Genomic DNA, 12,844 nt, shown 5'->3' on the forward strand with positions numbered 1-12,844 from the left:
AAGGGATTTCAATTCCGGAAGGTGACGATAATAGCCATTACAATTCCATTGGAGAACCACAGAACGATGGTTTAAATGAGGGCTGAACACGCTGAATCCAGTCATACCGCCGGGTCCCCACCCGTCACCGACAAGGAGGGGGCGACGTCCATAAAAGACAGGTCAGAATCCGGTTGCGAAGTCGGGGAAGGGACCTCCGGTGGTACCAGAGGCTCTTTGTCCCGGGACTTATGTTTCTTCTTCTTTTCAGGCTGAGATCTAGGAGGGCTGTGTGGCATAATGGAGCCAGCTGCAGCAAGATCAGGAACAGAAAGAGACCGGGCGACCTGGGGGCCGATAGACCGCGGCTCTCGCGGTCGCCGCGCTGCAGCAGACCTCTGACCTGGAAGGTGCCGGGAAGGGGCATCCCGGGAGAGGCGCCCTTGACCGGCAGACGCCGAAGGAGTGGGACACTTCTCCGGCTGGGGAGGGGGAGCAGCGCCCAGAGGAGAGGGGGTGGGAGCCGCAGGGGAGGGGGGAAGGAGAGGGGTCCGGGATGGGGGTAAGGAAGGGGGAGGAAGGGATGAAGATGTAACCAAGGCGTAACTAGATTGCATGGACACAGGGTGCAATCGTGCATATTTCTTACGGGCCTCTGTGTAGCTTAAACGATCAAGGGACTTATACTCCTGTATCTTTTTTTCTTTCTTATAGACTGGGCAATCTGCTGAACGTGGAGAATGACTACCATGACAATTTACACATACAGGAGGGGGAACACAGGGACTCCCCTCATGGAGTGGACGTCCACAGTCACCACAGAGGGGGTCCTGGGAACAGCGAGAAGACATGTGGCCAAAACGCAAGCACTTAAAACACCGCATAGGAGGTGGGATGTACGGCTTCACATCACAGCGATAGACCATAATCTTAACTTTCTCAGGAAGGGTATCCCCTTCAAAGGCCAGGATAAAGGCACCAGTATCAATACGATTATCCTTAGGACCCTTCTGAACACGCCGGACGAAGTGAACACCCCGCCGTCCGAGATTGTCCCGAAGTTCCTCATCAGTTTGAAGGATGAGGTCTCTGTGAAAAATCACACCTTGTACCATATTTAGAGACTGGTGAGGGGTAATGGACACGGGAATTGTGCCAAGGTGGGTACAGGCACGAAGGGCCGCAGATTGGGCAGCCGAAGCAGTTTTTATCAGCAACGAACCCGACCGCATCTTGCTCAGGGAGTCCACTTCACCGAACTTGTCTTCAATGTGTTCCACAAAGAATAAAGGTTTGACACTGGTGAAAGTATCTCCATCAGTCCTAGTGCAAACTAAATAACGGGGGAAAGGTTTTGCCCCTAGACGACGGGCCTGACCCTCCTCCCAGGGGGTAGCCACGGAAGGGAAGGCCGAAGGAGCAAGAGAAGCAGCACTTGAGGAATCAGTACCACGCAGAGAGACGGCCGCAGAAGAGCGGCCAGAGGTTTGGACCCGTATGCGTTTCATCTGCATAGCGTCCGCCCTGATACCACCCACTCCGATCAGGGGCTCTCCTCACGGGTGCCACCCAGCCACAGCAAGGGCCGTCTGGCACGGCGGCCATTGCCGGGAGTTCCGATGCTCCAGGATGACGAGCAACCACTCCAAGGCATGCATGAGGAGGTCACAGCTCAGGTATCAGAAGTGTGATCCCTGTGTGTTCAGGGGGCTCAACCAAAAGGGTACATAGCGACCCCACCACACGGGCTGGCTACCGTGCTGGCTATGCACCCTAGCATCAGACAACGACGTAAAAGAAAAGGTGGAATGTACTAGAAGGGCACACGTCGGAGACACTAGGTAAGGTGCTCTTCCCCAAATGGCTCACACTACGGAAGAGAAATTTTTGAATGGAGGTCAAACCCCAGAGGGGGACCAAGGAATGCCAAAAGGAGGAGATGATTACGCAACAAAGCCGGAGTGTAAAACCAACAGAACCAGGAGGATAGCGAGGGCCAACATAAGCAAGGACACCAATAGAGGGAGAGGAGAGGGCGAGGGGAAAGGGGTATGGAGGGGAAAGGAGGGGAAGGGAAAGGAAATGCAGCCCGGGAGAGAAAGAAGGCTGCAATGGCTCGGGGCCCCGTGCTCGCCACACACGTATCCACAAAAGAGTTGTGGACCCCCTGGGGGGTCTGCACTCCGTGTCCTGTACGCTAACTCCAGCCGTCTGCTAGTTTTATTCTGCACGAAGTCGATCAGTTGAGTGGTTACCTAGCTGAATTAAAGAAGAACAGCTGCGCTCTACTCTACTACCATAACCTCATCACTCCCAAGCACATATTAAAAGCGCAAAGGAGCTACTGCTGTGCTACTTGCTGCTATTGACGATGGTGATGATGGCTCTGAGCACTATGCGACTTAACTTCTGAGGTCATCAATCGCCTAGAACGTAGAACTAATTAAACCTAACTAACCTAAGGGCATCACACACATCCATGCCCGAGGCAGGATTCGAACCTGCGACCGCAGCGGCCGCTCGGCTCCGACTGTAGTGCCTAGAACCGCACGGCCACTCCGGCCGGCTGTCGATGATGATGGTGATTGTGATGTTCGGCATGTGGGGCGCTCAACTGCGCGATCATCAGCGACTGTACAATGTCCTAATTTCTACACAGTCCAATTTTTTACACAGTCCAATCGAGCCACTGTCACGAATGATGATGATGGTGCTAAAATGATGAAGACAGCACAAACACCCAGTCCCTGGGCAGAGAATATCTCCAACCCGGCCGGGAATTGAACCCGGGACCCCGTGATCCAGAGGCAGCAACACTTGCCACTAGACCACGAGCAGCGCAATGCTACTATTGAGTTAATGCTAGTTAACAATGAATGACCCCATAATATTTTGGAAACTACAGTGAATGTTTTATAGATGATATCATGTACGATACATCAGGACTTAAGTAGGTCAGTTATACACACAATTTAGCAGATTCTTGTTCGTTTATTTTAAAAAATCACATACGTTCCACATATACCTCACATAGGCGTATTGGCTATAGATTTCAAGACATGTCAAAACCCACACTTGGTATCAAAACTATTGACAAACTTAAGTAAACACGTAAGTAAACACAAGAGTACCATAGCCAAATTTTCCAAATTATTTTGTGTTATCGAAAAATAGGGGTGATATCTAGAATTACCAGGATCAGAAAGATGATATGGAAGGACTAGGCGCCTTTAACTAAAATCATTTATCCTTCGACAACGACATTTATCTTTATTTTCTCTGATAACAACAAACCCCCTTAGAAAAACAGGTAGAAAAATTGAGGTTAGTTTGCCGTTGCAGGTGTTAAAAAAGTGAGTGACAACCCTTCAATTACAATAATATAATCTCAAACCAATTGAAATAAGAGCGTTTTAAAATTTGTAAATTAAACAATTTTAAATAAAGCAGCCAATTAAAATAATTAAAATAGCTGTAGATAAATTTGTTCAAACCAAGTCAAGTCCAAGACATTAGGCGGACCCCCAAAAGATAAATATAAATAAAGATAACACAGAGATTACCCAAAAGACTTATAAAACATAACACGCATACAATATGCATTAAACATTAAAGAAAAAATTTCCTGCGTGAAGCTAGTTAATCAAAGACCTCTTGGCCGACGGCAAAATATCGTTTACAGTGCAAGTCAGATAACACACTGAAGAGCCAAAGAAGCTCGTACACTTGCCTAATATCGTGTAGGGCAATCACGAGAACGCAGTAGTGCCGCAGCACGACGTGGCAAGGACTCGACTAATGTCTGAAATAGTGCTGGAGGGAACTGACACCAGGAATCCTGCAGGGCAGTCCATAAATCCGTAAGAGTACAAGGGGGTGGAGATCTCTTCTGAAGAGCGCGTTGAAAGGCATCCCATACATGCTAAATAATGTTCGTGTCTTGGGTGATTAGTAGCCAACGGAAGTGTTTAAACTCGGAAGAGTGTTCCTGGAGCCACTCTGCAGCAATTCTGGTCGCATGGGGTGTAGCATTGTCATGCTGGAATTCCTCAAATCCGTCGGGATGCACAACGGACATAAATAGATGCAAGTGTTCAGACAGAATGCTTACGTGTCACCAGTCAGATTCGCACCTAGACGTATCAGGAGTCCCATATCACTCCAACAGCACACGCCGCACGCCATTACAGAGCCTCCACCAGCTTGAACAGTCCCCTGCTGACAAGCAGGGTCCATGGATTCTAGAGGTTGTCTCCATACCGATACAAGTCCATCTGCTCGATACAATTTGAAACGAGACTCGTCCGACAAGGCAACATGTTTCCAATCATCAACAGTCCAATGTCGGTACTGACGGGCCCAGGCAAGGCGTAAAGCTTTGTGTAGTGCAGTCATGCACGGTACGCGAGTGGGCCTTCGGCTCCGACAGCCCAAATCGATGATGTTTCGTTGAATGGTTCGCACGCTCGCACTTGAAGGCCTGACACTGAAATCTGCAGTAATTTTCGGAAGCGTTGCACTTCTGTCACGTTGAACTATTCTCTCCAGTCGTTCTTGTAGGATCTTTTTCCGGTCACAGCGATGTCGCAGACTTCGTTTTACCGGATTCTTGATATTCACGGTACACTCCTGAAACGGGCTGTGACGTCCCATGGCAAGACATTCACAAAATTGTTGTAATGTACGTGAAAAAAATAGAAACGTTTATGAGTATTATTATTATTATTATTATTTCATTTCTATATGAACGGTTGTCGATTTTGTAGATTCTGTAAAAAAAAGAAATAATCTTTCTCCATTTTTAAGTTTGTGCAATAATTATGTATCTATATTTTGCAAATAATGTCTGTCGTCGGCGAGTGTAGAAATCAAAGCAGACAATGATAATTAAAAAAGATAAAGATGCATATTAAATTGCCTGTAAATAGTGGAGGTTAAAACATTAATCTTGGTGTTCTTGTAGCCGTTAAAGTTGTAAGAGCCTGTAACGCTCGATTGAATGCTTGGTTATCTTTCTTTTAAATTTGTTGATTTTTGAATATAGAAATTGTTAAAAATAATTGTAACAATTTATTGCTAGCTTGCCCAGTATTTCATTCCGCATTTTTAGCCGTTTTCAGCATTTTTAGAATTTTTCATGTCGCAGAGCTGTGCAGAGATCGCGGGAGCCGCTGCCGCGGCAAATTCAAATGAAATTGAATGAAAGCATTTTTCCACAATTAAGCGGGCAGGTAATGGTACATCAAAATTATTCCTTTCAGCTTCCCGGAGACCTCAGAGGTGAATGGTGGATTTTATTATGTCATTTTCAGGTGGACATGGGCAACTGCTATTACAATATCAGTGACGTAGATAATTTAAGTAAATCAGAGCAATAAAATGTTACTTGTGTGATATCAAAGACTGCTGTGATGAAACCTGTTCTGGCTAATAATACAAAAATTAAATTTCATTTTAGGTTTCATGCTATCGAGTCAGTCGTGGCAATCACTAGTGTTCATATATTAAAAAATCCACTGCAGTTTTTTTATGTTTAGCGAACATAGTATACTGTAACTTCTGTACGTATAATAAGAGTAATTTTCAGTGCAATTTAGAAATGAAAGTAGCGAAGGAAATGTTTAATTTCATGATTAGTTACAGTAACGATACTGTGTTCCATTTCTAACAGCCCAGATCAGGCTTATATAAAAAGGAACGAATGAAGAAATTCTCAAAAATGGTTCAAATGCCTCTCAGCACTATGGGACCCACCTTCTGAGGTCATCAGTCCCCTAGAACTTAGAACTACTTAAACCTAACTAACCTAAGGACATCACACACATCCATGCCCGAGGCAGGATTCGAACCTGCGACCGGAGCGGTCGCGCGGTTCGAGACTGTAGCGCCTTTTACCGCGTGGCCACACCGGCCGGCACGCTGACAAGGAACTTGCTCGCAACAACTTAGTTGGTGCTGTTAATAAAGAAAGAAAAATGTCTGACTGGATTATGCCGCAAGTAAATATACGGTTTAACCCTGATTAGACTTACGAAGGGAATCCAGTAAGTTCATATGCCCTAGAAGTAAGATGTTCTAACAGAAAAATACAGAAAAGTGAGCAGTAATTTCTTCCCGGAAGAAATATCATAAACAACTCTCTAGGTTCTTAACACTTGCCGGAGCTCACAACATGCTTAAAAGGGCTGCATTATAATAATAATAATACCAGAGAGCTCATCAGCTTTTAAAACATCGTGAAAACAAACATTCAAACTTAGAAAAAATGGTTACCTTGTAGAAGAATTTTGAAACAAACAGTTCTTCCTAAAAAACAAAAACAATGGTTAGATAAGACGTAGGCCCCTGCTGTATCTATGTGTAACAACTGGGCTTAACCATGGCAATTTTTTGAGAGGGAACGCTGGCCAGCAGATTAAGACAAATTACTTCAAAATCATGCAGAGAAAACAGGGCAATACACTATTCCTGAAGTCACAGAGCCAGGTAACAAGGCGTGCACGACGACTCATGAAGATAAAGATGACCATCCTTTCAAACAGCTTGCGGGCGAGAAATAGGTGCACATAGCTGAACAACTAGTTGCGCACAACATTAGCTATCCATACCTTTGCCTTCTGCCCAGTCCTGGCGATGAAGAGTGAACGACGGCCCGGAAAATACATCGTGCCGATCCGAACCGCGTGTCCATTGCTCCATGCACTGCTGCTGCCCCCTACTCCAGACTGTGCGATAACTCCCCGTCAACTGCCTGCGTGGCGCTCTTCGTAGGTCTCCCTCTCTCTAGGCGCGACTCTAGCGGCCGCTTTTGAAGACTAGGCGAGGTAGCGATAACCGCACAAGGGAGTAATCCGCGAACCCTGGTGAGACACCAGCTAAAAGGTAATGAGATAGTGAAATGAGCCGACACGGCTAAAGGGGGGGGGGGGGGGGGGGAGTTTCACGAACATCATGAAAATAAAGGAGATCTTCCCCCGAAATTTCAATCAACAACTTTTTCCTCCAATCCGAAAATATTTTGTTGAAACCGACAAACATCAAGAAAAACTATCATTATCATAAAATGACATTGCTATCCTGAGTGAAAGTGAAGAAGAATTAAATGATCAGCTGAACGGAATGAACAGTCTAATGAGTACACAGTATGGTTTGAGAGTAAATCGGAGAAAGACGAAGGTAATGAGAAGTAGTAGAAATGAGGAAAGCGAGAAACTTAACATCAGGATTGATGGTCACGAAGTCAATGAAGTTAAGGAATTCTGCTACCTAAGCAGTAAAATAACCAATGACGGACGGAGCAAGGAGGACATCAAAAGCAGACTCGCTATGGCAAAAAAGGCATTTCTGGCCAAGAGAAGTCTACTAATATCAAATACCGGCCTTAATTTGAGGAAGAAATTTCTGAGGATGTACGTCTGGAGTACAGCATTGTATGGTAGTGAAACATGGACTGTGGGAAAACCGGAACAGAAGAGAATCGAAGTATTTGAGATGTGGTGCTATAGACGAATGTTGAAAATTAGGTGGACTGATAAGGTAAGGAATGAGGAGGTTCTACGCAGAATCGGAGAGGAAAGGAATATGTGGAAAAAAACTGATAAGAAGAAGGGACAGGATGATAGGACATCTGCTAAGACATGAGGGAATGACTTCCATGACTTCCATGGTATTAGAGGGAGCTGTAGAGGGCAAAAACTGTAGAGGAAGACAGAGATTGGAATACGTCAAGCAAATAATTGCGGACGTAGGTTGCAAGAGCTACTCTGAGATGAAGAGGTTAGCACAGGAAAGGAATTCGTGGCGGGCCGCATCAAACCAGTCAGTAGACTGATGACCAAAAAAAAAATCATAAAATAAGGGAAATCAGAGGTCACTCGGAAAGATTTAAGTGTTCATTTCTTCCAGAAAACTGCCGTGCGGTCTAACGCACTGCTTTCCGGGCGGGAAGGCGTGCCGGTTCCCGGCACGAATCCGCTCGGCAGATTAGTGTCGCGGTCCAGTGTAACGTCCAATCTGTGGATGGTTTTTAAAGCTCTTTTCCATCTCCCTCGTCGAATGCGGGCTGGTTCCCCTTATTCCGTCTCAATTACACTATGTCGGCTATTGCTGCGCAAACACTTTCTACACGTACGCGTTCACCATAAGTACTCTACCACGCAAACATTGGGGTTACACTCGTCTGGTGCGAGACGTTCCCTGTGAGTGGGGGTGGGGGTGGAGGTGGGGGCACCTGGGGGCCGAGGCCGAACTGCACAATAGCCATGGGTTCGGTGTGGGGCGACGGAGGGATGAGTGGACTGCTGCAGCCTGTTGTGGGGTTGTGTACTATTGAGGCTACGGCGGGGACGAAGCCTCTCCGTCGTTTCTAGGTCCCCAGTTCAATACAACAGAGAATTGTTGTGAAGGTAGTTCGATGAACACTCTGCCAGGCACTTGAGTCTGATTTGTAAAGTAGCAATGCAGATGTAGATGTATTTCTGCTTTTCCTTATACGAAGGCTGTTCAATAAAGAATGATCATAATTTTTTTTACAACATACCTTTACTCATCCTCATAATTTTGACGGTCCTTCTCAAAGTAATTTCTCATGAATGCGATGCACTTGTCCCACCGTTTTTGCCAGTCGTCAAATACATGCTGGAAACCATTTTGTGAGAGGTCCTACAAAATCGCCTCCGCGGCCTTCACCACTGCTTCTGATAATTGAATAAGCCTTCCACGAAGGCGTTTCTTCATGTTAAGGAATAGAAAAAGTCACATGGGGCTAAATCCGGGCTATAAGGAGGATGAGGGATCCACTTCAGATTGATTTTTGCAAGATATTCAGCAACAACGTGGCAATATGCAGCCGTGCATTATCGTGGTGCAGCATACAGCCTGCTTCACGGAAATATGGTCTTTTGCGCCTGATTTGGACTTGCAATGTTTTCAGGACATCCCTGTAATACTGTCCAGTTACTGATGTGTGTGCAGGTACAACATGCAGATAAACCATTCCATGAATATCAAAGTACGAGATGACCATAATTTTCCCAGCAGTAGCAACCACTTTTGCTTTTTTGGGGGTTGGTGATGAAGGTGATTTCCGCACTGAGCTTTGCTGTTCGCTCACAGGATCAAATTGATGTAGCCAAGTTTCATCAGCAGTGATTACATCTGAAAGAAACTCAGGATTTTCCTCTAATATCAACTTTAACTTCATGCAGAGCTGCACGTGAGTGTCCTTTTGTTCGGGAATCAACAGTTTTGGAACCCATCGCGCACAAACACGTTTCATGTGTAATTTTTCTGTCACCAACGCGTGGGTGGCCTCCAATGAAATGTTAAGTATTTCAGAAAGTGATCTTAAGGTAATTCGTCGATCCTCTCTCACAATGACAGCAACAGTGTTGATGTTTTCTTCCGTAAGAGCAGTAACCGGAGCACCGGGTCCACCTTCATTTGTCCGCAGCTCGTGGTCGTGCGGTAGCGTTCTCGCTTCCCGCGCCCGGGTTCCCGGGTTCGATTCCCGGCGGGGTCAGGGATTTTCTCTGCCTCGTGATGACTGGGTGTTGTGTGATGTCCTTAGGTTAGTTAGGTTTAAGTAGTTCTAAGTTCTAGGGGACTGATGACCATAGCTGATAAGTCCCATAGTGCTCAGAGCCATTTGAACCACCTTCATTTGAAATTGATTGTCTCCCCGGTTTAAACATTATAAACCACCTTCGAGCTGTACTCTAGGGAAGAAGAGGCTCTTCATAGGCCTCCTGTAACATTGTATAGGCCTCAGCTGAAGATTTGTTGAGACGAAAGCTTAATTTCAAAGCTGCATATTGCCTCTCGCGTGTTACCTGCACTGCAGCGGTAGACGATACTGAACAAGTCTGACCTTGCCTGCCTCTCACAGGCGGGAGCCCCACCAACGAAACTACTACGGCGTGTTTGCTGCACATTAAGATAACAGAATTTCAAGATTAAATTTTAGCGCGAGAAATTACGACCATAAAAAATGTTATGATCATTGTTTATTGAACAGCCCTCGTATTACCACGTAGATTCATCCTAGGTTAACATCACTTGTCCTACATTATTTTTATTTTTGGTCGAAAGTGTAAAGCAATTCCTGTCAGTATTGAAGCAAATGAGCACTTTACACTGGTCGTTACGTAGAACTGTAAGGCTCCTGCAGCTTTCTGCCCGGCATTTTCACCTTTTCTTCTAGAAAGGTCAGTCAATCCCTGTAATCAAAAAATTTCTATATATAACCCCACTTCCACCGACGTAAAAAAATTGACATCGATTCCCGAGGTATCATACGTGATACCCAAAAGTCTAAATTTTATAAATCAATTATAACATTAATGTATAGCTTTATTAATTTATTAAAGCTTGTGAAAAGATTTGTAATTAGAAAAAGCCGGCCGCGGTGGCCGTGCGGTTCTAGGCGCTCCAGTCCGGAGCTGCGCTGTTGCTACGGTCTCAGGTTCGAATCCTGCCTCGGGCATGGGTGTATGTGATGTCCTTAGGTTAGTTAGGTTTAAGTAGTTCTAAGTTCTAGCGGACTGATGACCACAGCAGTTGAGTCCCATTGTGCTCAGCGCCATTTGAACCATTTGTAATTAGAAAAATGTGTCTAATTTTATTTATGCTGTGCAGTTACAGAATGCGAAGATTGCTTTCAATGCCAAAACCTCATGGTGCGACACAGGAAGTTATAAGTGTATCGTACATGATGCCACCGGCCATAAAAGATTGAACTATGTATGCGTCTGAGAAAATAATAAAACCTGGAGGTCTCGGGACTGAAGATGGTAAACGACAATGGACAGAAAAATGCTAACATTGCAATAATGGCTGGCATTCGACCGTGGCTGTTTGTTAAAATTCATGATCAGGTGTTTCAGAGATCGCTTGTAAGCGGCCTTTATTTTGTTTCAGCTATGAGTGTATGCAAGAATATCTACAGAAAATTGCCATGATTAAAATCCCCTTCTGTATCTGCGAATATTGATCCACGAAAGTATAACTGTAACACGATCTGACTTCATTTCAAGAGTAAGTTCACAAAGATGCAACTTATTTTGCGAAGAGATAATCAACAGGCTTAAAAGAATATTGAAGTACACTTTAATAGATAAATTTCCAATCAAGGACGTCATCACTTGACTTACGAGATGTTTAAAACACCACTTTATAGATGAAGCATGTGCACTCAGGATGTTGTCTCACAGCAGTAATTTAGATACTTTTCTACACAAAGACTGAAAAAACTGAATAACGGAAGAAAACTGACCTGAACCACGCATATCATTTCCTGCTCCGAAGATCCCGATGCAAACTTACCTTCTGGAACCTGAAAGAATCGTATGAAAAATGCTGCTAATAATCCCATGCTGAAAGAATGAGTACAGCCTGTGCAAAAAAATTCTCGCTGAATAAATACTATCACTAGAGGCACATGCTCGTGCTTGGATCACCTCTGCAGAATAATTTATGACTGCAACTACCATACGGCATTTTGAAAGAAATCTTCATCTAAATAATCTCGATTTGGTAATTGGTAGGAGCGTGAATAGTTTCAGAAATATTTTGTATGAATTAACGATTATTTCAGTTCATATTACGTGGAAGAACACTGTTAATGTTGGCATCTACACCAATGCTTCGCTCACAAAATACGAAACGAACGAAAATATTAGGAATAGTAAATGAAGGAAGAACATATTTCGCTCATAACGGCTCAGTAGAGATGTGAATACTTTGCATCAATAAAGCACGCCAAGCTGCACATTGCAATGTGTTACCTTACTACTCATCAATCTTGAGCACAGAACGCCAAAAGCAAGTCTCAATGTTTTCACACACAACCCCAAGCTGCAACAGCCAGCCAATCTCTCTCTTTTTAAATATTCATCATATGAGGCACAACTCTCCACCTAACACTATACACGCCAGAGAACAGTGGAACAAAAGCTTCGTTTCCTATTCAAACACCAACCGTTCTGCTCTGCGTTAGCCGCGTTGATTTCCTATTGGGAGAGCCATACCGCTCGCCAAAGAACGTCGTAAGGAATGCCCTACACAACTGAGCAACGACTGACTGCGTCACAGGTATTGACTAGTGGGCCCAGAGCATCATAGCAAAATTGATCGCGAGTTAGCAGTCGCAGAAAACAAGAGGAAATGGAAGTGGACAAATGTTAGAGACAGCTCCCACGCTGTTAGTTAACTTTCTTAATTTAGTTAATATTGCAACATGTTCCAAGGTATCAGTTCAGCATCAAGAAGACAATGGCAATACAAACACATTTAACATTAACAGACGAGGATCTTTAGTAAGTCTTATTCTGCACTGGAATGCGCTGTGGCGTCCCTATTCATCTGAAGTGACCGAGCGAGGTGGCGCAGTGGTTAGCACACTGGACTCGCATTCCGGAGGACGACGGTTCAATCCCGTCTCCGGCCATCCTGATTTAGGTTTTCCGTGATTTCCCTAAATCGCTTCAGGCAAATGCCGGGATGGTTCCTTTGAAAGGGCACGGCCGATTTCCTTCCCCATCCTTCCCTCAGCCGAGCTTGCGCTCCGTCTCTAATGACCTCGTTGTCGACGGGACGTTAAACACTAAGAACTAAGAACCATCTGAAGTGGCTGTTAACCACAGCAGTGGAAGAAAGAGAATACGCCACAAGAAAGACAGCTATTTCACACGAACAGAACAAGATGCAACATATGCCAACGCAAAATACAACTATGTACTCATACACATCCATGTATACTACGTTAAAAGTTTTTGTCTGACTATTTTTGTCGGTTGAGGTTACATCGAAACATATTGCAACATTAAAAATTTAACCAAGTTAACAAAAAATTGTGACTGACAGTGGT

At 44.7% G+C, this 12,844-nt stretch overlaps 1 non-coding gene across 1 annotated transcript; it reads left to right on the forward strand.

Annotated features, from left to right (window-relative positions):
- Window positions 1–12,351: 12,351 nt before the first annotated feature.
- On the forward strand, window positions 12,352–12,424 carry Trnaa-cgc (transfer RNA alanine (anticodon CGC)). The gene has a single exon. It is a non-coding gene; the product is annotated as a tRNA-Ala (tRNA).
- Window positions 12,425–12,844: the final 420 nt, after the last annotated feature.

This window comes from Schistocerca cancellata, chromosome 1, assembly GCF_023864275.1.
Source record: "Schistocerca cancellata isolate TAMUIC-IGC-003103 chromosome 1, iqSchCanc2.1, whole genome shotgun sequence".
In the NCBI taxonomy this organism is placed as follows: domain Eukaryota; kingdom Metazoa; phylum Arthropoda; class Insecta; order Orthoptera; family Acrididae; genus Schistocerca; species Schistocerca cancellata.